The 25,089-nt window shown below is 37.2% G+C and overlaps 1 long non-coding RNA gene across 1 annotated transcript in view; it reads left to right on the top strand.

Moving 5' to 3' along the window:
• LOC141573126 (uncharacterized) overlaps positions 1 to 16,097 on the top strand; it is a 546,728-nt gene extending 530,631 nt beyond the window's left edge. The window contains exons 3-6 of the long non-coding RNA XR_016021212.1: positions 100 to 228; positions 1,862 to 1,982; positions 8,907 to 9,086; positions 12,419 to 16,097. This is a non-coding gene — a long non-coding RNA (uncharacterized LOC141573126). The remainder of the gene's footprint in view (positions 1 to 99; positions 229 to 1,861; positions 1,983 to 8,906; positions 9,087 to 12,418) is intronic.
• The last annotated feature ends 8,992 nt before the right edge of the window (positions 16,098 to 25,089 follow it).

A 25,089-nucleotide genomic window follows, 5' to 3' on the forward strand; every position in this document is an offset into this window, starting at 1 on the left:
GAATTCATAAGGTATGAAAAAATTATATATATATATATATATATATATATATATATATATATATATATTTATTTTTATTTTTTTTTCCCTAATTTCTAGGGTCTATTATCAACCTAAACAAAGGCGAAGGACAGAGAGCATACATGCTAAGTCTGCCGGAGCAGAATTTCTCAGCAAAAGGACCATGCTGCTCTTGTTTTCTAGGAAAGTGTTCAGAGATCTACCAGGGTGAGTCCACGGATTCCCACAGAGGAACACAACCCATCAGGCAGGAAGTGAATGGTGGTGTGACATGGTGGAATCTTGTGTCCAGTCCTGATCTAGAACTGCAGAATTCATGGTTGACGGACATTATGACTTTGTTAAGTGGAGCACAGGGTGACAGATGGTGAGATGTGGTTCAGCAAAAGACCACACAAGGCAAACTGAAATAGAGAAGTTTATTGCTCACAGGTCCTGGAGAAAGGACAAGGTATGCCTCGAGAGGACACATGGAGAGGTCAAGGCAGTGTGCGGACAGGGAGGGAGGACCTAGGTCACATGCTTTTTTTTTTTTTTTTTTTTGATTTGTTTCTTTGTTTTGTTTGTTGATTTATTTTTTAAAGAATTTTATAAATATATAGCTAAATGCAATATTAATTTCAGGGGTACACCATAGTTAGACATTTGTAGATCTAAAGAAGTGATTGGCATAAGTCCAGCAACCATCTGACACCGTACCACACTATCAGAACATTATGGACTATATTCCCCATGCTGTACATTACATCCCCCTGACTAATTTGTTTTATGCCTGGAAATTTGGGCCTCTTATTCCCCTTCACCTTCCCCCCCCCTTTTTAAATTTTTCAATTACAGTTGACGTTCGATATTATTTTATATTAACTTCAGGTGTCTAGCATAGCGGTTAGACATTTATATAATTTAATAAGTGATTCCCCCGGCTAGTCTGCTACCCTCTGGCACTATATATAGTCATTGCCATATCATTGTGTGTGCCCTCCTTGATTGCTATTGTCACATCAGTGGGTGGCATTGACCCTCAGGCTGACTGGCTGTGGGGTTTGGACATGTCCACAGCTTACAGGCTTCAGTGTGGGAGGCTCACCCCACTGAGTCAGCTTACCCCACTGGGGTCGTCAGACTCTGGTGCCTGTATGTGTGCCACCTGTGGGCTAACTGGACAGCAGTACTCTGCTGTGGTCTGAAGCCAACTTCCAAGTATGTTGGTTCTAGGGCCTCTTAAAAGGGGCTCTGGTCACCTACTGCCTGTGACTGGCCAGGGACTACATTGTAGGAGTTACAAAGTGATCCTCAGTTGTTTGCTTCCTGTGCTAAACCTGGAGGCACATGGGAGAGACCACACTGCCAACCAAGGATGCCTACCACCAGTACCAGGCCTGGGGTAGCTCACAAATAGCCAGGACACCCTGAGGCCTGCTGCCACCTGCTGGATCCCTTAAGGTTCAGCCGCTGATAAAGCCTCTTGGAGTATGCAAATTGGATGAGGCAGGGTCAAAATGAGTCACTAGAGTGGGAAGACTTGTGGTCTCCAGGTTAATTAGATTCTGGTTAGGAGCCAGTGCTGAGCCTGGAGCTACTCAGCAAAAGTCTCAGAGCACACGGAGGCCATCGCTGTCTACCACATCCTGCGGACTAATAGTTTTCCAAAAAAGAATGCAATGTGGGCAGGGCTAGCTGTCTCAGAGACAGTGCCTCAGGCATTGGGGAAGTTAGGTTCAGGTGTCCCAGTGAGTCAGCAGGGCGGAGCTGCAGAGCTCACCAGGCCAATCAGATTCAGATTTGGCCTGTGGGGGCGGGCTTAACACATTAAAGATGGCACCGACTGCCCTTTGCACAGGAGAAGGAGGCCCCACAGGGAAAATGGCGGCTGTCTTCCAGCCCTCACCTAGAAACCACACACTTCAGTCTGCCTTCCATGTGCCTCCGACGCCCTCTATGCCTCTTCGCTGGAGCCCAAGGTGAGTGCCTGCCTGCGAGCGAGTATGTGTGTGGGCCACTTAAGAAGACGCCTGGGTTTCCCGCGGCCTTCCATCCCACCCAGATGGTCAGAATTCCCACTGTGTTTTACAGTTAGATGTTGTGGGGGTCCTCTTCCTGGCATCAGTACTCCAGGCTGGGGAGCCCAGTGTGGGGCTGCGGTCCCTCACTCCTCTGGGGGAACCTCCACGGCCGAGATATCCCTCCTGATTTTCAACCACCACATGGAGGTTTCGGGCCACCCTGTTTCTCACCTCTGCTCCTCCTACCAGTTTCAACGTGGCCTCTTCTTTATATCCTAAGTTACAAAACTTGTGTTCAGCCAGACTTCAGATGGTTCTCCAGGTTGATTGTTATATAGTTGTAATTTTGATGTGTTCATGGAAGGAAGCAGACCTAATGTTTATATACTCTACCATCTTGGATCTCCGTCCCATGCTTTTATTAGGGTCCTTTTGTGGAATGCTTTGTGGTTCCCAGGCTAAAGCTGGATCAGTCAATTCAAACCCAAAAGTGCAGTGTTTCAGCAAGCTCCACGAGCGTCTTATCTAAGCCATGTAGAAGGGGAAGGTGCTGGAAGGCAGAGGAGGCTGTTGACCAAGAGGGCTGTTGGTGATTCATATCAGAAAGTTATACTTGCTTGTGACTCTGTAGGCTGTTATCTAGTAGTGCATGTGTGTGCAAAATGAGGCCACTGTCACTTGAAGGCCTCTGCAGGCCACTTAGCCAAACAAAATGGATGCTTAGGCAGCAATACCTTGGAATAGCTTGGTTAAACTCTCCACAAGGGGGCATCAGAGTTCTGGGTCTTAAGCTTTAAAGTTGCAGCTTCAGATGTGATAGAAACTGGTGTATTCATTTTCTAGGGCTGCCATAACAAACTACCACAAACTAGGTAGTTGAGGACAAAAGGAATTTATTCTCTCACAGTTCTGGAGCCCAGAACTCTGAAATCAGGATGTCAGCAGAATGAGTTCCTTCTGAGGGCTGTGAGGGAGAATATGTTCCAGGTCTTTCTACTAGCTTCTGGTAGTCTTCTGGCAATCCTTGACTTTCCTTGGCTTGTAGATGCATCACTCCATGATCACATGGTGTCCTATTATCTGTGTGACTTCATGTGGCCTTTTTATATGGGCAACAATCATTAGATATAGGGCCCACCCAATCCAGTAAGACTTTATCTTAAGTCATTACTGCTGCAAAGAGTCTATTTCTAAAGAAGATCACTTTCTGAGGTCCCAAATGGACATGAATTTGAATACCATTTGGCCCAGTAGAGTGTGACCTCTGGCTCCTCAAAATTGACATCCAACTCAACGTTTCCAAAACTTGTAACCTATTCCAGAATTAATTCTAAAACTGAAAAATACATCCTAATAGCAACTCAAAGAGTTCCAAATCTCATCATTTAAATAATTTAAATCAGGTATGGGAGAGACTCTGAATATGAACATCCTAAGGAAACATTGTTCTCCATCTGTGGACCAATGATACTACAAAACAGTGAATCTCCTTTTCAAATACAACAGTGGGACAGGTGTAGAATAGATATTCCCATTTCAAAAGAGAAGAAATGGAAGGAATAAAGCCGTCACACATCTAAAGCAAGCCTGAAGCCCAGGCAGGGCCATTTCACCAGGTTTCAAGGCCTGATAATAATTCTTTGTGGCTTAATCTGCTGGTTGAGCCTGTGAAGCCCCCATCAGCCTCTGCCTTGGGCTCAAGAGGTTCTGTAGCCCCAGAGCTCTCTGAGACAGAGTATTTGTGAATAAGTAAATAACCAAACAGATAAACAAGTAAATAAATAAAATATGTTAATCGTACACTTCTGATTGAAGAATTTAAAGAGAGCTTTCATGGGAAACGATGTTCAGTTGCAGGACTTAATTTATTTCCATTGTAAATGTGAGGTTATTTCTTACATCTTATAAACCCATGAGAGCTGGTCAGCTACAGCTGGTTATGAAGAGCTAAAAAGGAATGCCTTTTATTAAATCAAATCACTTAATTACCTCTCCCAACCTGGGGTCATTATAAGCTAGACAGATAGCAAAGTTAATGAGAAAGAGGGCAAACATGCTTCGGCTGTGTATCTGAGTCAGTTTTACAGGTAAAGTTTTCATACCCATGAAGACCAGTTTACCTGAATAAGAAGAAAGTATGATGGAGTGGACAGCTCTCAGCTTTTTGGCGTAGTGTTAGAAATACAACTTTCATATATATATATATATATATATATATATATATATATATATATATATATATATATATATATATATATAACCTCATTACTCATTATTATTATATTCAGAATAACATATTTGGATATCGTCCATTCTCAGAATATTTGACAACCCATGCACCTATGTTTATGCTAAAGTGATTTCTAATAATTATTTCTGGTTCACTATCTAACTATATATGCAAAGACAAAATGTCATTTGCAATTTGCTTTAATTTGAATGCCTATTACATAGTGGTAGGTATTATATATCTCACATATATGCTACACATGCCAGGAAATAGACTAGTATCCGGATACAGATCCTACATCTAAGAACTATTTTTTTATGACAAAAGTTTCAATGAAAGGTAGTATGTCACTGTTCAATAAGACAGATCATACAATACTTTTTCATTAAGTCATTTAATCTACAAAGTATGATGTCATTAAATCACATAATGATGTCAATAAGCTTTGATTAGCATAAAAATACTGTAACTTGTTAGTGCTAAATTACCATATTATTGAAAACCATTTAAGAAAAAGCTATAGTTATCATTTACAATTTGACATCTAAAGAATGTTTGCTGGACATTCCCCTCCATTTTTCCTTTGGGTGAATGAATAAATTTTAATGGTAAATTCAAAATTATATATACAAATACTTCCTTATTAACAGAATAATTATAATTTTTGTAAAAAATCAGAAAATGATAGATAAATAGAAATATAAATGGATATCCATTCACTGTAAGTGAAATTTTGGTTGTTTAAATTGTTTATTTTGAAATATTTACTTTTATATTATTAATATTAGTAAACTGGGACCAAGTTGCATCACATAAAATAGTTGACTTACTAGTTAATTTTCAAATAAGCCAATCCATACTTATTTATTTTTTAAAATACTATGCTTTTGTTTCAAAGCGTTGCCAATTTGGATTTCACTAATGGAAAATTGATAGACTGTAGATTTCTATTCCCTTAAATAAATCATATATCAAGAATCTTCTTTAAAAATCCAGAATTAAAATATTAAGCTTTATTAAATTTTGTTAAGCTTAATTTTTAAAGAATCAATACCATCCATAAGTTTAAGTAAACATGCGCACACATGCTGCCCTGTGTAAACATCTCACACTTTTCTCGCTTGATGGTGTGTATAAAGAGTAACACAGCTAGAGAGAGAGCGAAAACTGAGACATGGCTTACTGATGTGTGTGTGTTTGCATGTATGCACGAGTATATTATGTATTTGGTGTTGAGTTTATACACTATATTTCTCATCACGCTCATAGGAAGCCCTGCCCCTCTCCCCGGAAATAAGCGGTTTTGCTCTGGAGCAGCTCCTCCCTGGCGCTCCCAAACCTTTCTCTGCACAAACTGCATATTCCACTGCACTCCCTCAGGCAGAGTACCTGAGCCTCTCCTCTAGTGGTCAATTAACATTCTTTTTTCTGTCTCATCTTGTATCATTAATCATAGTTTTACATGGTGGACCATTTATATGTTGGTTTGCACAGCTAAAATACTGACTTCTTTTTTAAAAAGTCATGTGCATCATTTTATCTTTATAACAGCACAATTTGAGAGATAATTGGTAGATGCTAAAAACAAATTTTGTTGAAAAAACCAGAGAAGTTATGTATTATTTTGGTTATCCTAGTTAAGTTTAAAAGTACATGATTGCTTGCATCATTTTCTATAACAGAATTATTGATCAAACTAAGTACAGGACAGATTATTATTATTTGTTTGCTGCCCATTTGGACCAGAAGCCAAGCGATCAACTGTTTTGTCAGATGTGGCAACTGACTTTAAATAAAACTGAATAATCAGCGAATAAAAGGCCATTTATTCAGTAACCATTAAAATGGTTAGCCAAATATGAGTCCCAAATTGCAGAAAAGCAATACTTTTGCAATATACAATGGTACCTTGGTTTTCGAACATAATCCACGAGTTCTGAAACGTTCGAAAACAGCCGACAGCTAGGCCTCAGGATCTTGCACTCAGCAGAGGCAGCATGACATGTTCAACTTCTGAGTCGTGTTCGAAAACCGAAGCATTTACTTCCAGGTTTACGGAGTTCATAAACCAAAATGTTTGTCAATGGAGACATTCGAAAACCAAGGTAGTACTGTATTATTTACATTGTCCTAGGTGGTGCAAAAATACTATCAAATATAAAACAAGGGGTAGTCAGACTCTTCTTCTAAAATCCCAGTTAGCAAATAAGATTTAAAATCCAGGGAGGTAGTTTCTCCTAGAGCTTGAGTCTAGGACAAAGGTAAGCGTCTGTCTAATGTCTGACTCCACGAAGAGCTAGCTGAGTGACCGTGAGGGCCTCACTTATCATCTCTCAGCCATAGTTTCTTCAAATCAAATATGGGCATGGTAACGCCCACTTCAAAAATTTTTTGGGAAGAACGAAAGTTATGATAAGCACCCAGCATAAAGCTGCAGGGCAGAATAGATTTTTTTAAAACCTCCCTGTCAGATATTTAAAAAGAAATTCCCTAAATTTGAGAAATGTTTGATATCTAGATTTAAATGTGGATTCCTGTGGTAGTGAATACATGTCTGGTGGTTTCAGAGGGCTCTTGGCAGGACAATGTACCATTCTCAATCTGAAAAACACTAGATGCACAAAATTAAAGTTCAGGTTCATCAAAATATTGCTTGACAAAGCAAATAATTGGATTGCACTTGCAGTGCTCTGTGGTAGACAGTAATTAACATGCAGCATCTTCAACATGTGAGTACAACTTCCAATTTCCATTTTCACATCATAGAATGCTGTCTACACATTTTTTAATGGTGCCCATGATAATAATATATTCTCTTTTTAATCATATTCCACGTTGCAAGAAATGAAGCTTGCAGTTTTCCCAGGTGCTTAGCAAATTACTCCTGCAAGCTAATTCTCATCCCCCAAGTGAAGAGTTTCAACAGCGTACACATTAACAGCCTGCTTATGTTCTTTCTGTACAACAGAAGGTAAGTTAATATGTGCCTCGATTACATCCAGTTTGTGCATTTATAGCACCCTGCAGGCAACGGTAAGAAAGCTATAAATGTACTCATCCTGCTTTTTTAATGGTCTATTAGATTACAATAGAGAAAGACTGGGAAAGTGAGAAGGAAAGAGAAAAAGAAATATATGAAAGGTACTAGAGAAATAAATAGATAAAACATGATTTAATGGGGACTTGATAAGAGATGCAAACGGAAAGCATTGATTTAAAAATTTTTCAATTAAATTTATATATGTATTGATATGTGTATGCATGGAATACACATATATATGTCCTACTCTATACACATCTTATTTGACATATTTTTGTTCAGTTTGAATGACAAAATGATCAAGAATATCTTACCTGTCAAGAATAGTCTACAAATGAAATCACATAAGGAAAGATTTATAGTCTCTGCCAAGAAATAGACCTTGGAAATACCTATAATTTCTGCAGGCCGATATATTAATCCCTATAAACTCAAGACAAACTTGCTTTCCTTCACTTCTCAGAGACCTTAAGTAGCTAGGTTGATTTGCAATATGTAATTTTAATTTATAAAATATAGATCCAAGATATTTAAAAATTGTCCCACATATGTGTATGAGCTATGAATTTATAGCTCTATGAAGTAATGATTTAAAAGTCTTCCCATAAATTACAGGTTAGGAAAAACATTTACTCTATTTTCATTCTGGTATTCAGTGTTCCATGGTCTGACAGTGAAATTTCAAAGTAATGTAGTAATGTTCTGATTATTTCTTTACTTTGGTCAATAGCATGAAAAAATATAAAAATTAAATGTGATTCACAAAGCTTAGCACATTCTTAATGCTAACCTTTAAGACCTCTAAGGACAGAAATTATAGACAGTTGACAAAATAATTCCTAAGTTAAAAATAAAACATACATTAAGCTTTGAGCACAATATTTCCATTATTATTTTCCCAAGATACTAAAAGACTTTAAATTGTATTTTTTAAAGATAATGGTTTAAGCATTTTAATTTTTATATTATCACACACACACACAAATGAGAACTAAAGAAATAATAACGCAAGCAATCAGCATTTAAATCCTACTTCTCACAAAACTTGCATGGATTCTTATTTCCTTTCTTTCATGTTCATTTGATTTAAACTGACACAATTTGAAAAACTCTGTCCTCCTTTCTGTTAGGGTATTTCTCACTCCCAAACCTGAGTGGGGACAAGGCAAAACTATCCCTGATAATTTCATTTCTGCACTCAGCACTAGTTACTGATTCCCTTTGAAATTCTACTGACTTGAGCGGCTCTCTGGGACATTAATTGAAAGCACAATTAGAGTAGCAATGTCCACTGAACTGAAGACATGCCCAATAACACCTGAGAGGCCAAAGAACTTTCTGGTTCCCAGTAGATACTGAGCCAAATTATAAAGCGTATGAATCAGAGAACGTCCGGGTTGGCAGGAAGCTTAAAAGTTCTGTCTCTATTGCCCTCTCCTCTTTAGTCAGTTTTTATTCGTGATGAAAGAGTGTTATTTCTAAGTTACAAACATGATTAACCCCTTCTTAAAACCCTTCAGTGGTCTGCCATAACATTAAAGAGAAGACCAAATGTTTTCATGACATATATGCATATATTTATTTATGTTCTGGTTTATTCCTTCCTTTCTAGGAACATATCCTGTTACTCGCTGACACAAACCCCAGAGGCGAGCCACACTGAATGGCATCCCACCTACATCCTAGTACTTCAGCCGTCCACATCTTTATGAAAACACTATGTCTCGCCCTCAAAAGCTCCCCACCTCATCTAAGCCACTGCTGCTGGCTTATCCATCTAATAAATTCTCAGGTATGTTTTCAGCCCAGCTAAAGTGCTGACTTCCTAGTAATTTCTCTCTTGATGCATTTTCCAAGCAATGTTATTTCTTTCTTTGTGTAACTTCCCTCACAGAATATGATTACTAAATGGCACATTTGTCTCCAAAACTATACAGTATGTTGTATTTTTGGTTTTCAGTCAGAAACCTTGAACAAAACTAGGCGACCAATATGCACGTGAATGTGGTATAAACGTCTTCAACAAGTAAGCCATTATTGCCTAGGACACATCAACTTGAAAGTCCAATTCACTTCTACATATATGTAGCGTTTAAATATCAGGTGCCTATTTCAATCTTTAAAGTGGTTAAGATAAATGGCAATTAGATAAGCTAGTGATAGTGAAGAAGATCAGCAAATCTATCAACAGCACCCCTAGAAGCCAGGGTTGAAGCCTCCGCCACACTTACTCTTTGAGACTGACGACCGAGCCATGATTGAAAGTGATGTTTTCCATGTCTAGTCTATTCTACGGGATGCTTGCTTATCAGGGGAAACGAGATGGAAAAGCAATTTCATCAGCAAATCCTAGGCACTGTAGACTTGCCAACATACACATATATGAGATAAAGCAATGTGAGAATTGGCCCATGTAGTGGAAGTCCAACATTCCAAAATACAAATAAATATCAAAAACGCAGTTTTAGGCATCTGTGAAAAACATTCATAGTGTGTATGCCCCACAGAGGAAATTAGCAAAGAAGTCCATTGGTAATGCATTGAACACTGACATGCTAATCAGGTAATTTTGTAAGTTGTTAAGTTAATTGAGTGTTGTTGTTGTTTTTGTCATTGTTTTGAAGAACATGATATGTCCACTCAGGGATGGTAGTACTGTTTCTGTATTGTTAGCACCTGGTTTGCTCTAAAATTTGTGGCTATATATCACTATGGCTTAACTTACCCAAAGCTGATGACATACGTAGATAGTTCAATCATTAATCTATTTTAATTAATACCTAGTAAGGCTTGCCTAAGCATTTTCAAATTTCTGAGAAGCAATTTAATGGACAGATAAAATATTTATTTTCTCTCATTTCTGTAAGATTTATTTCTATATATTTTTTAAATTAAAAAAAATACTTGAATGTATTTTATCAGTTTCCATAGAACATTGACTCAATATCATGTCATCAGTTTTAACACATATTTTATATATTTATATATATAAATATATTTTATATATTTTATTTAGTATATTTTATATATTATATATTTTATATATTTATATATATATACGTATATATGTATACATACGTATATATATGTATATATATATATACAGACATATTTACATGACTCATCCAAACACTTGTCTATACACCAATTTATTAACAGATGTTATTAAGAGCCTACTGTGCAACCAATCATAATTTCAAACTGTTTCTGCCTGTTCACCCAACTACAGTAGAAGTGATTGGTAAATATCTAGTGTTCTATATATAGAGGCACCACCATTTAGGTTTTAGAAAAGTTTCACTCTGCACATAAACCTGCCTTCTGTTTCACATGATAAAAATGATTACATTCTCATCTTTGTGTCACCTGAAACACCTAGAATTATTCCTTACACATATCCAGTTTAATAAAGTGCTTCATTGCATTCACTAATTTTTATCTTAGCTGTCAAAAATGCAAAGGAAAATTTACTCATTTAATAGGTTTGATATCTATTTATTCTGTTTTATCTTGAGAATTTTTACTTTACAGTTTTTTTGTGTGTGTGTTAAGACAATGGAAAGGTTTTGGAAGCAGGCAGAATATAAATTATATACCTACTGTGACACTCATCTAGACTCATTATGTCATTCTACTCGGTCATTACCAGCCAAGTGCCTACATTATTAAGTTGCAGTATACATACTTGACTGATGCCAAATTCTTGCCTACCAGAAAACCATGACAATAACAAAGTAATAAAAAGTGATAATGTAATAATCCTTCTATCAAACACTCCCATCTTCCCTTCACCTAATTTACAAACTTGACAATGTGACAAACCTTGCCTGTTTGATACAGTGCCATGACACTAAGTATTGCTTTTCATTAGAATCTTCCAATAAATTTGACTTTTAAAATAAAATAAAATTTAAACTATAAAAAAGTAACATTTATTACTTTCATCCTTCCTAATTTTTAAGTTAGGAGTTATTTTTACCCACTTCTAAACGTCTTTCACCAGAGAACAACTTCTTTTATTGGTTTGAATATAATTGGAAAGTCAGCATCAATGGAGGAATTTGACTCTCCATCTCTGTCATGTCTTCAATTCTGACTATAAATCAAATACATTCATCAGAAATCTTCACTGACTTACAAATTATTTTATAGCATTGAGATTTGAACTTACAGAATCAGAAATCTAAGGGAAATGATAACACAAACACACAAGTGTGCACACATGCACACACCAAGAAATTTGTGAGTGCATATAAAATAAGCAAATCAAATACTTTTTTGTTGTCATATCATCAGTTTGGTTTCTAACCATATCTGGGTGTAAGAACTATAATTTCATTGGATTAAAAGGGAAGATGAAGAGAAGAGGAAAATAAAGCACTCTGTAATTTCTATTAACAAGTGAGCTGTGCTTTCTGAGGAGAAAAAGATGTCTTCTATCATATTTCAATCCTCTTGTTTTCCAGTACGTGGCTAGTGATACTGTGAAAAAAAGAGGAAATTTGAAAAGGATTGTAAAACCACTAAATTTCCCACACAAACATTAGCCATAGTCAACCACGCTCATGCTTTTAACCTCATACTTATCTTGCTTTCTTTATTAGGTTTGGTTATTTCTTTGTGATATCACAATAATTTCTAATCTTGTTGTAATATATAATGATGGCAATCTGAAGAATGTATAAAAAATACAGCATAAGGAAGTTCTAGATGGAATTATTTTACAGTTTCTTGGAAGATGTCAGTACCAGGTCTTTAAAACAGCATTTTATAATGTGAAAAAAGAGTTTTGGTTGTTTTTCTTTTCACACTAGGTTGGCCATAGAGTGGCATTAAAAACAAAACAAAAATGTATTCCAAACTAGAAAATACTTTTGAATAGTAACCATGACACTTGGGTGTGCCAATGCATAATCTACTTGTCAGCAAAGAAAACAAAACAATGCAATCTTTTAACTACTTATCTCTTGATTTCTACCTCAGGTACTTATGAAATAATTGTTAAACTTGAAGATATATGCATTATTTAGACAATGAATATTTTAACTAGAAAAATCCTTTCTACTGAGTGATGAACGATGATTTTTGACACAACTGGGTTTTTGCTACTGTTATTTTCTGCAGATTTGACTTATCGGTTTGGCTTTACTATGTCATTTCAACGCTGTGCATATTATCAGAATTATCAGAATAAACAGCTAGAAATCTAAATCCTCATCTCCACTCCAAATGACTCAATGGGACGACATGCTACCAGAAATATTTCTCAATATTATAAACCTGGCCTAGGAGACATGAGAGTTGTCAGCCAAACTGCAGCTATGACTCTATCAATATAATCCGGCACTTCTGTATTCCCCATCTGAGGCTATTACACAGCGCTGAATGACAGCCCGCGTCAACTTCATCATGGGGTCCACTGGGACAGAAACTCATAACTGGCTCTCAACACAGAACCTTCATACAAAAGGTAATAAACACAGCCAGTCAGTAAGGGGGGATTATAAGTGCGGCACGGAACAGGAAAGTTTGGAGGAAAGCAGTTCGACATAAACCAACAAAAACAAGCCCAGAAGGACAATTTCTTAAATGGTAAAGGCAAGAAAGAAATGGACATCTTTGAAAGACATGCTTTGGATAGCTTGAAAATTGTTATCTTTTAGGAGCTGTGGCTGTTTGTTTTAAACTGCTCTATACAATTTCCTCACATCTCTCCCCACACATCTGCAATCACCAGGGATGAGGTACAAACTCCTCTCAATATGCCCCCCATCTGGTCAGTGGGCCTATTCCTGATAAACACTTTAGTACATTTAGCTTTCCTAATTATACCTCATTGTTTTCAAGATCTCTCAAGAAGAGCTCCGTGTGGCAGTTAAGTTGCTGGGTAGCGTATACCAGTTATGGTATAAGCTGATTGTTAAAATGTTGGGAATTTGGTGTGCCAGTTATTAAACACAAATGTTATTAAACACAAATGCTACTAAAAATTAGGTAAATTTACAATTGAATTATGCTAAAACAAAGGTAGTGTGCAAAAAATCATCACTTTTTAATATTTGTTATCACATTTTACTACTAACTATACTCACATCTATTATCTGGAAGCTATTATCTGGAAGCTAGAAATACTGAATAACGGTGTGCACATCTTTGCACAACTCTGCCCAGTGAATCCTCACTGGCATGTTGGTAGCTTCAACTCCGCCATCGCAAAGTAGTGACACCACGGAAATCAGCAAATGCTACCAATCAGGACTCCATCTCCCCTCCAAGACTGGTGTCCAATGCTGAGCAGCCCGTCACTGCGTTAAGATGTTTCATGTCGCCAATACCAGGCTTCACATTTGCAAAGAGAAACACTTGTTCCTGCCACTATAAACCTTGATAGAAATACAGGCTAATAATTTAACCACTTTTTTTAGATGCTACTAGAGATGAGAAATGGTTTCCATAGGACTCTCAAGATGTTCATTAGACTTAGCATTAACTTGCCCAGTGCATCACAGGAACTCAAAACTCCTTTAACTCGCATGTCATTCCTTTTAAATTTGTACAGCAATTTCAAGGTAAAAATATCTAATGAACAGTTGAAAACATTGTCCTCTTATGTTTGAAATAGTAGGCATATACCCACTTCCATTCATAGTCACTCACAGGTGATGAGACTAGCACATGCCTGAGTCACCTCTAGTGATAGCGGACAAAGTCGCAGGGATTCCATCTGAAACAGAAATGGAGGCCGACTTCAATATCACGTAGACATTCAAGTTTTAAACTTACAGAATTTAATAAACTGGCTTTAATTTAAAGCTAAAGGGCACCTTTCTCGAGTTGAAAAATAATTTTAACTAGTATTAACAGATGGATAAAAATGGCCGTAAGAAATTTCCTGGTCCAATGTCAATTTCTTAGAAAGATAAATGTATATCCATCCAAGTACTGTGGCATCTATTCTGTTTTGAAATCTCACAAGAGGAAAACGTCCATTAATCACTCACTTGTTGCTAATCTAGTCCATGATTTAATAATTATAGTAAATTAATTTCTTATTTTAATAACTTATCCTTCACTACAACTATGTCTGCATGTTATGTGAAGTCATTCTTAAACTATGTATTAGTTTTTCACCATTTATGTGTACATAAATCAAATACCCAGCAGTCATCATTGAAGAATTATAAAGTAGAACCCAAATTATTATACTTAGATTTGTAATATTTTTTGCAGAATTAAAGAAATCACAATTTTTTACTTGATTAGAGTACAAAAATAAGATGATACTAGGACTAGAAACATTTTTTCTGTTTATATTATTCATATACTGCTTATAATTTAAATGTGCATACTATAGATATATTCCTATGACAGTTAAATAAAGGATTGCATCTATAGTGTTTCCTAGAAAGTTATTACATTTATACTGAAAAATGACAACAATTTAAAACATATTTTCTGCTAGGCCAAAGGCTTTGTATAAGTAATTGCTAAGTAAAAAAAAAAAAAGAAAGAAAAAAGAAACCATACACATGGCCATAATGTAGGTGGTGACAATTATTGCTGGAATGTTTGTACATTTTTCTTTTGTTTAAATAAGCCATACTCCTCCACTACTTGAAAAACAAACTAGCTACATGACTAATGATGTATGTATAAATATATTTAATTTTAAAAGCATTTCTCTTAAAAAGCAAATTTCAGGGTATGAGACTCCTTTGTGAACATCAGCCTAAGAGGATAAAGCAGCAGTTAATTTCTGAGTTCTGTGGAGAATGTATTTTATTGGTTGGTCAGCTTTTTCAGTTATAATGAGATGTTTCTCATTCTCATTTCAAAATGATACATAAATATTTGGGAACTTAATGGACATAATTATTTAGTAGCTGTTCTACCTATGAAATTCTGTATAAAGTACTTGTTTCTGTTATTCACTGTTGGAAAAGAAAATGTAATCAAAATAAGTAAATTTACATAAATCTATCAAGTGAGGTTAATGGATATTCCTTTTATGCCTTAAAAAAAACAACAAAATAAAATAAAAAATCTCCAGTTGAAAGCTAAGAAAAAAGAATTATCACTTGCTTTCATTTAATTGTCAATCTTTTCATTACAGCAATGAAATAACTATTTTTACAAATCTTGTGTCAATACTGTAGCTATAGAAAGAAGAGCTATTTCTATAAAAATAAAAATTGAAATGATATTTAAGTTGCATGGTAAAAATTTATATTGGCCTCCCATTAAAAAATAATGTCTTCCAGATTCAATCCATAATCTACTGGTTTTGAATAACTTTGGAATTCCAAGAGTAGTTCTGTGAGTGTGAACACCTCCTGTGGCTGAAGACAAAAAGGGAGGTAATCACACTTTAGTGATACATAGTTCTGAGACCATGGAACACTGATGACAGGTCTGTAAGGCCAATAAACTTGTCCATGCCCCCTATGATTTATGGTTTTAAATAGGTGTTTCATTTTCTGTGATCTTCTAAAGCCTTATATGTGTTTGAATGTCCATCATTATGCTTAAGTCAACAGTTTGTCTGACTCCCCCCCAACCCAACGTCTTTTGTCTTTAGCTGGAGGAGGTATTTAAAGTAGTGGCTGGGGTCTTTTCAGGAGTTAGTTACCCTGAGTTGCTCCCATTTATAAAAGGAATACATGTTATCAAACTTCTGTTTTCTTTTTTCCTCTTAATCTGTCTTTTATTGTGGGGTCTCAGCCAAGAACCTAGAAGGGTAGAGGGGAAATTATTTATCCTCCCCTGAAGTTCAATGAATACTTTTTAAAGAAAATAAAGTTCTAAAAACATATAATGGGTGTATTAGAAGAGTCAGTAAAGATAATTAATTTTTATCCTTTGAGGGGATTTTAATTTTAATGCCTTTGAGGGGAGTACTTTAAAATTTTCTCAGCCACCACGAGGTTTACTTATGCCTTTGCTTGTGACATTTTAATTTTTTATTTTTTTAATAATTGAAGACATATTCTTTAAATATTAAGTTGCCTTTTTCTATTAAAACAACAAGATTACAATAAACACATCTATGCTTTTTAATATCTAAACCTAGGCTGGTGTAACTAACCTGATTTAAGAGTAATTGATCTGAATCACAAGAGCTAACTGTTAAATTTTTAAGAATTTTGCAATAGCTGGATTTTAAAATGTTGACAGTTAAAAATTGGCTATGGGCAAATGCTATGAAAGAGGACTCCCTCCTAACCCTCAAAACTCACCAGCTGTTACACATTCACCCTCATACCTCCGAATAAATCTGTGTGTAAGAGAAATATGCAACTATACAGGGAATTAAATTTTGCAGGATCCGTATCTACCATGTGTCCAAAAAGTAGGGTCAAAACTGTGGAGTATGGATCTGTGTTTGCATCTCTTCTCTTTCTTTGTTAGACCAGAGAGAAACAAACTGTTTGTAGATTTTATAGATCTTAATTTTTAAATACCAGCAATACCTGTAAATTACCCTAGATTATTTAGTCACATTTTCTGTTGGCCCCCCGTACAGCCCTACAGCTAGCAGTATCCCCAAGTGATTTAAACTTTCACTCCGTTTTCTACCTCCTTAGTGATTTGATGGTTTTCCGTTCTTGCTCTCCATTTCTAAGCTGCTCTGGAAAACCGGCAGGCTCTAGCGTGAACTCCTGCGCCCATCTTAGCTCCCCTCCATCCTTCCTTACAGCAACATTTGCATTTTATTCGGCCACATACTCGAATGTCAAATTACCACAGGAGATACAATTACCTCTGCAGTGTTTCTCGGAGAGTGTCAGGGTCCCCTGGAGCTCAAATTCAGGGCCGCTGTCCAGACCCATGAATCACCAACCAGGCCCCCCCAGGAGATTCTGACGCACCTGAAGTCTGAGGGCTGCTGCTGAACGTGGTCCATCTTGTAAGGAACATGATTGTACCCATTACCTTGCAGACACCTGGAACACCCTAGGTATGGAATAAAAATATTTTTGGATAAACACATTAATTCTTTTTTAAATAATGCTGAAATTTAAAACACTTGGTGTACACACACACACACACATGCACAATCTGTAAACTGCTATTGTTTTCCTGAGACCACTCTCCCCAGAAAGCTTGCACTTGGCATGTCATGGACTGATCCGTTTTGTAAGATCATGACAAAATACATTGGGGAACCTGTCAGTGCTTAGCAAAGGGCTTCGGGATGCTCGCATGAAAGTGCTGGAAGGAAGGAAAGCACAGTGATGTTACCTTCACACCGATCGTCTCTGGAAAAAGGAGGTTCAGCTGCTGTAGTTGGTCCTTTCTTCAGACCCCTGCAGCAGAAGCTTTTTTTTTTTTTTTTTGAAAGAATGATGGACAAGCAGTGAAAGGAATCCAAATTAGGATCCAGACTGTAATAGTGAGGGGAAGAAAATCAAAAGGTGGGTATGAAAGAAGAAATCTCTAACAGCAGCTTTCATCTTGGATGCCTCCCAAACAGCTCCCACGCGGAGGCCGGTGTGCCACAGGTGCACACCGCATGAGCAGGTGAGCAAAATAAAGGGCCTGTCAGGTGGTGATGAATTCTTGTCTATAATGCATGCATCCCAAGGTGCCCTTCTGCAACTGGTATATATCTTAGTGCATGTAATTTTTTTAGCTGGTACTTTCCAAGGACATGAAAGATTTCACAGAATCCAAAAGGACTGTAATATAGTCAATTAGCCTAATGAGGGTGCTTCAGCAATGGTTAGTAAGAATGCATTCAGGAAGACTTGGATTCACAAAAGAAATAGATAAATAGATTCCGTTTTCATTATTTCTAAATGGATGTTATTGTAGGTTCCTGGAATAGTTCAAACTAGGCATTAAAAAAAGAAATCTCGACGCCAATAGTAAATGGAGAGTTTCACAAATTCATACAGTGTGACAAGGAGAACATTCTGAGTTGTCCTTAATGAAATTACAGCAGGCTGGAGGGTGGAAGGGACAGACAGGAGAGGTTAATGCGTTAACAACTGCAGGACAAAAGCAACAAGAGACTGCTTCCTTTCCTGAATGGATGTTGAAACGTTCAGTTATCTTCCAGGTGGCTATTTTCCAATTATCTGAAGAGAATAGCAGGTGCCTCTGCTCACCAGGCACCTCTGCTTCCTGCGTACCTGTGAACTTTCCGGACTGTTGCCCAGGACAAATCCAGAAGCATAAACATCAAGTACTTCTTCCTTAGAACTATTCACCTATCCCAGGAGTGTCCTGCTCTACCTTTTGTCTGCCCCCCTTATCCGTAGCCAATCTCAATCTTTTCAAACCACTTCCATCTTTCTTCCCCAAACTGGACCCACGCGGGAGCACCATTAACCCTAGCACAGCAGTCCCGAGGCCCTTCCTGCCCAGTCACCTGTTGGGGTGTCCACATCACGCTCCACACCCCATCCTAGTCCAGCTAGCATTTGGCTCAATAAACCCTTTCTTTCAGGAAAGCTTTTGCCCATGAATTGTTTGTGTTTACTAAACATAATAATTTTAATTGACAGAATAGGGCTGGTATTAACTATATCTAGTAAAACTGGTGTGAGAAATGGTATGTTGCAGGATTATTTCTAAGAGGCAAAGGACAAACTAAGTTTCTATTTCTTAGTTGTCTGCATTATGAAGGCCAGTGAAAATATTAACCCCACAACTGCTCCTTTGTTGTTTAAATGATTGGAGTCTACATACATTAGGCAGAAATGTCTATGGCTGTAACAGTGAGTGAAATAGATCATCTGTGAAAGACTTCTGGTCTCCATGGACACGTTTTATAGGACCATTGTATTTGTTTCATATTTCAATATAATTCCCAACAGGTCTCGGAACTGTAGGCTATGTGTGCACGGCCAAAGACATCACGCATAAAAAATATATTTCGGGTTTTCTTTTCAATGAAGTTCATGGGTTAAAATTTGTCCTCACCTTGTTTTCATCATTTCATGTAGAGTTTTTTTTCAGCATAGTTTGAAAAACAATTTAGTATCACATGATTAATTTCTCTGTAACCATTTATGAGGAGAGTGCCAAATGTTCTGTGTAAACAAACTATTGCATGTTTACAATAAAGAACAACATGACTAGAAAATGAAAAATATCAAGAGAGTATTTAACTTGTAACGTTTTGCAATGGCCTTCTAAATGATAATAGTTCCCTACCTTCTCTACCCCAATAGGATTCTTCACTCTACAACCACACATCAAATGCCCACCATTTATGAAAAGCGACCCTAAAACAGCCAGGAGATTCCTCTTTTCCATAGGACAAGATTCTGTTCCTTTTCTGATGCATACTGTCCTTGGTTGTGCGTCCCAACTTACATGTCCAGCCATAGCTCCTGGACGCCAGCCCCACTGAAGTCAGAGATGCTTACTCTCCTCTATACTCTCTGCTCACTTCCCTCCCAGATCTATTCCACCTGCCTTGTCCATTGTGTTCTCTGCACCAAGGCCAGTCTCAATTGTGAAGAAATGCTAATATTAAATCCCACATTTCCCAAGCCATCTTTATTCAACATGGCTTGATCTGATAGCTTCAAATCTGAAATGACATCTGTAAAATAAAGATACTACCTACTCATCAATCTTGTGAAATTTTCTATAGCTGGTATGCATTGCTATTTTAAATACTGTGTTTTCATGTAGCCGTTACTACTGTGTATTATTATATTTCACATTTCTTGAAGACAGGAGGCATGTATTTTTCACTTCTATCTCTACTGTGTCCCTCAACATAGTGGTTTTTGCAATGAATTTGTTTCTGTAATCTGGCAAACAGCAGACATTCACGGGCAGCACTTGTTATCATTTCCTTCAGAAAGGTTTCATCCAAATAAAATAATTGGCATTATAACTTCACTTGAAAATTTATTTTCACAAAATTGGACCTCTTTTTTTCATTTCTTATTCCTAAATTTTTAATTGTATCAATGCTCTCTCTGAACAGGTATAATGATATGAATTATTTCCTAAGAAAGCATAATATATAGAAAAAAACACCACTATGAATAAGTCCTTAAGATGGCACCACGCTTAATGTTATATGTCAATTGTACCTTAATAAAATAATAATTAAAAAAAGATGGCACCAAGCTAATGAAATCAAGCACTACCAAATAGAGCCATTATTAGGATAATATGTGTAATATTATTTAAGTCTTAACTCAAGACATTATTATAAAACAACCTAGGAGACTAAAGGAGTTTGTATAAAAGCTGGCAGAGCCCAACTAGAAATAATTAGCTCTACACCAAACATTCAAGGTCTATTATCAGGCAGGGTTTTATGAGCTTCTAGAGGAGTATAAAATATAACTCTTTAATCACAGTTCCTTGCTCTTCCATTTCTCAATGTTGTAAACATCCAAAAAAGGGGGAGGTTTGTGCAGCTTTTCCCCCAAAAGAAACTTGAACAATGACACATTAATTTTGAGGACACAGCATGTCAATCAATGTTAAGCTCCTTCCTGTCTTAAAGCATGGTTATATTCTATTAAGCAAACCTACAAATCAGTATGCATCATTTCTGCAGACCTCATGAGATATAGGAATACTGTAATTCTAATTTACACAGATACATTTTACTGTTTCCAAGTTTCCTAACAGGAAGCTCTTTTTTCTTTGCTATGATTAGTGGTGACATATAGAAAATAATAATAATAATGTACTGCTAACAATGATGTCATCATATAATGTACCATCCACACAGTATTCTTTTATCACAATGAGAACAATCTTAGTGTCACAGCACCTAAGGTGAACAAGACATACAGGAGGGGAAAACTTCAAGTTCAATTTAATGTAAATGTTCTTTTCTGATACAGATAATGAATCAGTTGTATCCCTCTACGTTCTATGACATCTGTGTACAGTTGCAAAGGAACTGGTTTACTTTAAAATAAAATTTTAAATATGTAAGTATAAAGTATAAAATAAGACAAACTCCATTTTACCATGTTCAGTGGCGCCTACATTCTGATAATTGCAAAGAATTCTGTGATCCCATTATCTGTGGCTCAGTTGCCGGGCAATGAAGCTATTTGCTTAAATAAGTACTCATGTTTCTCTCCAAGTCTACAAACCCTAGAATAACCCTGAATTATCAGCAAATCCTATAAAACCATTCCATCATTCTCTTTACTATTAGTGCTTCTTCTTTACTTAAAGACAAATTGTCAACAAATGATTATTCAATAATGCATAAATTCCAAGAAAATGTTAAATTCAAAAGGAAGAAACAAAGTCCAGGAACTCAGTAATGCCCCTTACTACCATTTTTGTTTTTCCTACGCTCAAATACATTTAATACTTTTTTGATAGTTCAAATATATTTTTCTCTCTGTGTTCTTATGCCTTATACCCACATAGTTCAGAGGATAAAATGGTTATGTAACTAAATCCAAGCTTATCAGTTTTTCTTTTATCCGATCTTCCATGATTAAATCTGACTAGAATATCATTGTGTTAAATTACATTTTATTTTTGTTACTAGGGGTATTTAACAATTAAATTAATTTTGAATCACGTTTTCAAACAACCTCAGTGAGGAGAATTTTGAGCCCCTTTTATCAGGTAAATTAATCAAAAGCTTGCATATATAGCCCAGTTATACATGCTCACCCATAAATATATAAAATAACCTGTTTAGAATTAATTGACAAGTAAACTGCATGACTGTAATTCCACGTCACCCTTTGAGCAGCAATGTCACAGCAAAATAGAAAACCTTACAAGGTCTAAGATTTAAATAATGGATAATTTCAAGTTATTTTTCCACTGTCTTCATTTTTTAAAATCATTTCAGTTAAACATGACTAATACATGAGCTACACACTGGTCAAGCCATCTCTTGTGAAGTCAGCGATCACACAAATGAATTTACGGTTCTGTGATCCGAATAAACAAACAACCGTTCATGTGGAAATGATACCTGAATCAATTTGTGGTCCTGGACTTAAGACCCGCCATAATGCATCAGGATCATTGTCATCCTAGCCCAGCATTTTCCTTCCCAAGTTACCGCGGAGAGTGGGTTGTGGAAGCAGGTGCCTGTGTGTAAATTTACTTTACGATTTTTGAAATGTGGTAAACCAAATTTATAGACTAATATTTTCAAGCAAGGAAAAACTTTACTTGTCATAATAAAAATACATTTCTTAAGTAGGGAGGGAAAAAAGAAACCAAAATACATGTTTTTAAAATCCCGATCATATTCTTGTTTTCATTCATTTGGCTAAACAGTTTTAATAAGTATAATAATCCCAGGATATGGAGCACTTCCTATGTAACAGGACTTGGTACTCTCATATTTTAATTTCATCTTCACCACATCTTTGCAAGAGACGAAATGTTATTCTTGAATAAGACAGGAAGTCAAAGCTCAGAGAGGTGAAATTCCTTAGACTAGTCATTGGCAAAGCCGGGACTAGCATCCAAATCTAGTTCCAAAGCTGGTTATATTAGTCTGCTAGGGCTGTCACAACAAAACACCACAGACTGGAGGGGCTTAAACAACTGAAATTCATTTTCTTGCAGTTCTGGAGGCTGGAAGGCCAAGATCGAGGTGTTAACGGGCAGGGTGTGTTGGCTTCTCCTGAGTCCTCTCTCTTTGGCCTGCAGATAGCTGCTTGTGTCCTCACATGGTGTTCCCTGTGTGTGTGTGAGCCCTGGTGGCGCCTCCTCTTCTTATAAGGACACCAATCATATTGAATCAGGGCCCCAGCCATATGACCTCATTTAACCTTAATGTCCTCCTTAAAGACCCTATCTCTTCACATTGGGGGATAGGGTTTCAACATGTGAATTGTGGGGTTCGGAGCATACAATTCACTCCTTAACAGCAGTGTTTTCTTGCTTTTTCTGCACAAAGGCTGACCCAGGAACTGAGTGCTCACTGGTGCCACACAGCCAAAACTGCACTGGGAAACATGGCCTCTGTCATCCAAAGGGCAGCATCTAAATGCACCAGAGCAGGACACATGTCGACAAAGACATGCACAAAATGCCACGGGAGTCTTGACCTGGAGCAGATTCGCACAATGCCGCAGGGGTGTCAGAATCTTGCTAAAGTCCTCAGTCAGGCCCTGACAACATTTGGGGTGTTTGCATAGACCTGGAAAACGTGTGTTTCTGTTGAAGGCTATGTTTAATTAGCCAAGTTACTGGTTTAATATTACTGGCCTAGTGTGGCTGGCATATTCTTCCAGTTGCCCCTAAAGTTGGTACTGACACAAGTGTAGGTTCAGGGAATGTTCTGTAGAGAGAGGTAGTGTGAATGTCGAGCTTGTGACAAATGATGAACAGTAAACTCTCGCAATGGTCTGTTCATGGAATCTGTCAGATTTCCCACGCCACAGTGCACACTGCCCAACCCCCTGCTGGTTTCCGTTAGTTCAGTCCACAAGGCTGACCTGGAAATCCTTAATGTCCCCCTCCCTTTACTAAACTTTACATAGGTTTCTTCCTTACACAGCCCACATACCTCCTTTGCTTAGAGAATTTACTTCAGAGATGTAACTGCATTTTGTAATTGTAAATTCTTTCTCTGCCCCTTGGAAACGTACATATGTCTCCTTAAAATCTCTTGCCAGTTTTATGACCCATGAAATGTCCTTCTCAAGGACGTGGGAACTATGTCTTTGCTACGTAAACATCAAAGCACTAGAGCACACCTATCTCCCAGTCTCTGGGAGCGTATGGGCCTCATGTCATAGGATGCTTTGATCCACGTTATAAAGCTACTTCCTGTCCTAAAGATGACTTTTCCTTTGGTCAAGGCCAATAGGAAACACCTGTGATTAACCTCCACCCAGGTCTTGAAAACTCTAGACTTTTGTCTCAGGGGAGTTGAGCTTAGTCTCACCCCCCCCCCCCCTTTGCTAGTCTCCCTTACCTGATCAGCTTTATCTGGTGCCATTTTTACTTGGCAAGGCCAATAGGCTGATCGTCGACTAAGATAGGCATATCGACGTTTCCCTTCAATTCCATAACCAAAGAGTCTAGGTACCAAGAGGCACAACTTCACAGGGCACAGCCTTGGGCAGTAGAAAAATTTCCAAACCAGCATGAGATAAAACCATCATGTCTACTACCTTCTGCCCAAAACATAGTAAATGCATATTTATATATGCCTTTTATGATATTGTTAACTCTCGCATTTTCTTTCTCTTAAACCAGTTTTGGTGAACATCCTTGCTTCTTCTTAACTCATCTTAACACAAATTTAAAAATGAGGAACCTCGTGGAGGAGGGTGGAGGAATCTAGGAATCTGGAAAGGGCAGCCCATCAACCTAATGGGGGACAATATATGGAAAGTTAGTGTTACGGAGTGGCATGGACTGTTTGGCAAATTCTGGTGGATACTGTGGGAGAATCTCCCCCTCCGCCTGTTGTCCTTATTAATCATAAGATCAAGCTTCATGTATGATGAAGTAGTTTAAGAAAATTAAACTATTTGTTTATTGTGCCACTTTATACAAAGAGTTTCCATCTATCATTTTACCCTCGTAAGAACCCAGTGAGGTTATCTTTTGTCCCTCAGTTTGCACGTTAGGAAACTGTAGCTTTCAGCTCACACTAACTGTGAGACAGAGCAAGGTTCAAACCAATGTGTGTTCAGCCCCCAAGTGCACACACTGCACAGCGTCATGCTGCCTGCCTTGTGCTCTCAACTTTCACTGCTATGAACAATTTCCAAATCTATGTCCTATAGCATCGGCTCTAACAACAATGCTGTGAGATAAATATTATCATCTCCATTTTTATACAAATAAAGATCAAAGGAGAAGCTGAG

The sequence above is a fragment of the Rhinolophus sinicus genome, chromosome 4 (assembly GCF_057876585.1).
Source record: "Rhinolophus sinicus isolate RSI-liver-muscle chromosome 4, RSI-T2T, whole genome shotgun sequence".
Lineage (NCBI taxonomy): Eukaryota > Metazoa > Chordata > Mammalia > Chiroptera > Rhinolophidae > Rhinolophus > Rhinolophus sinicus.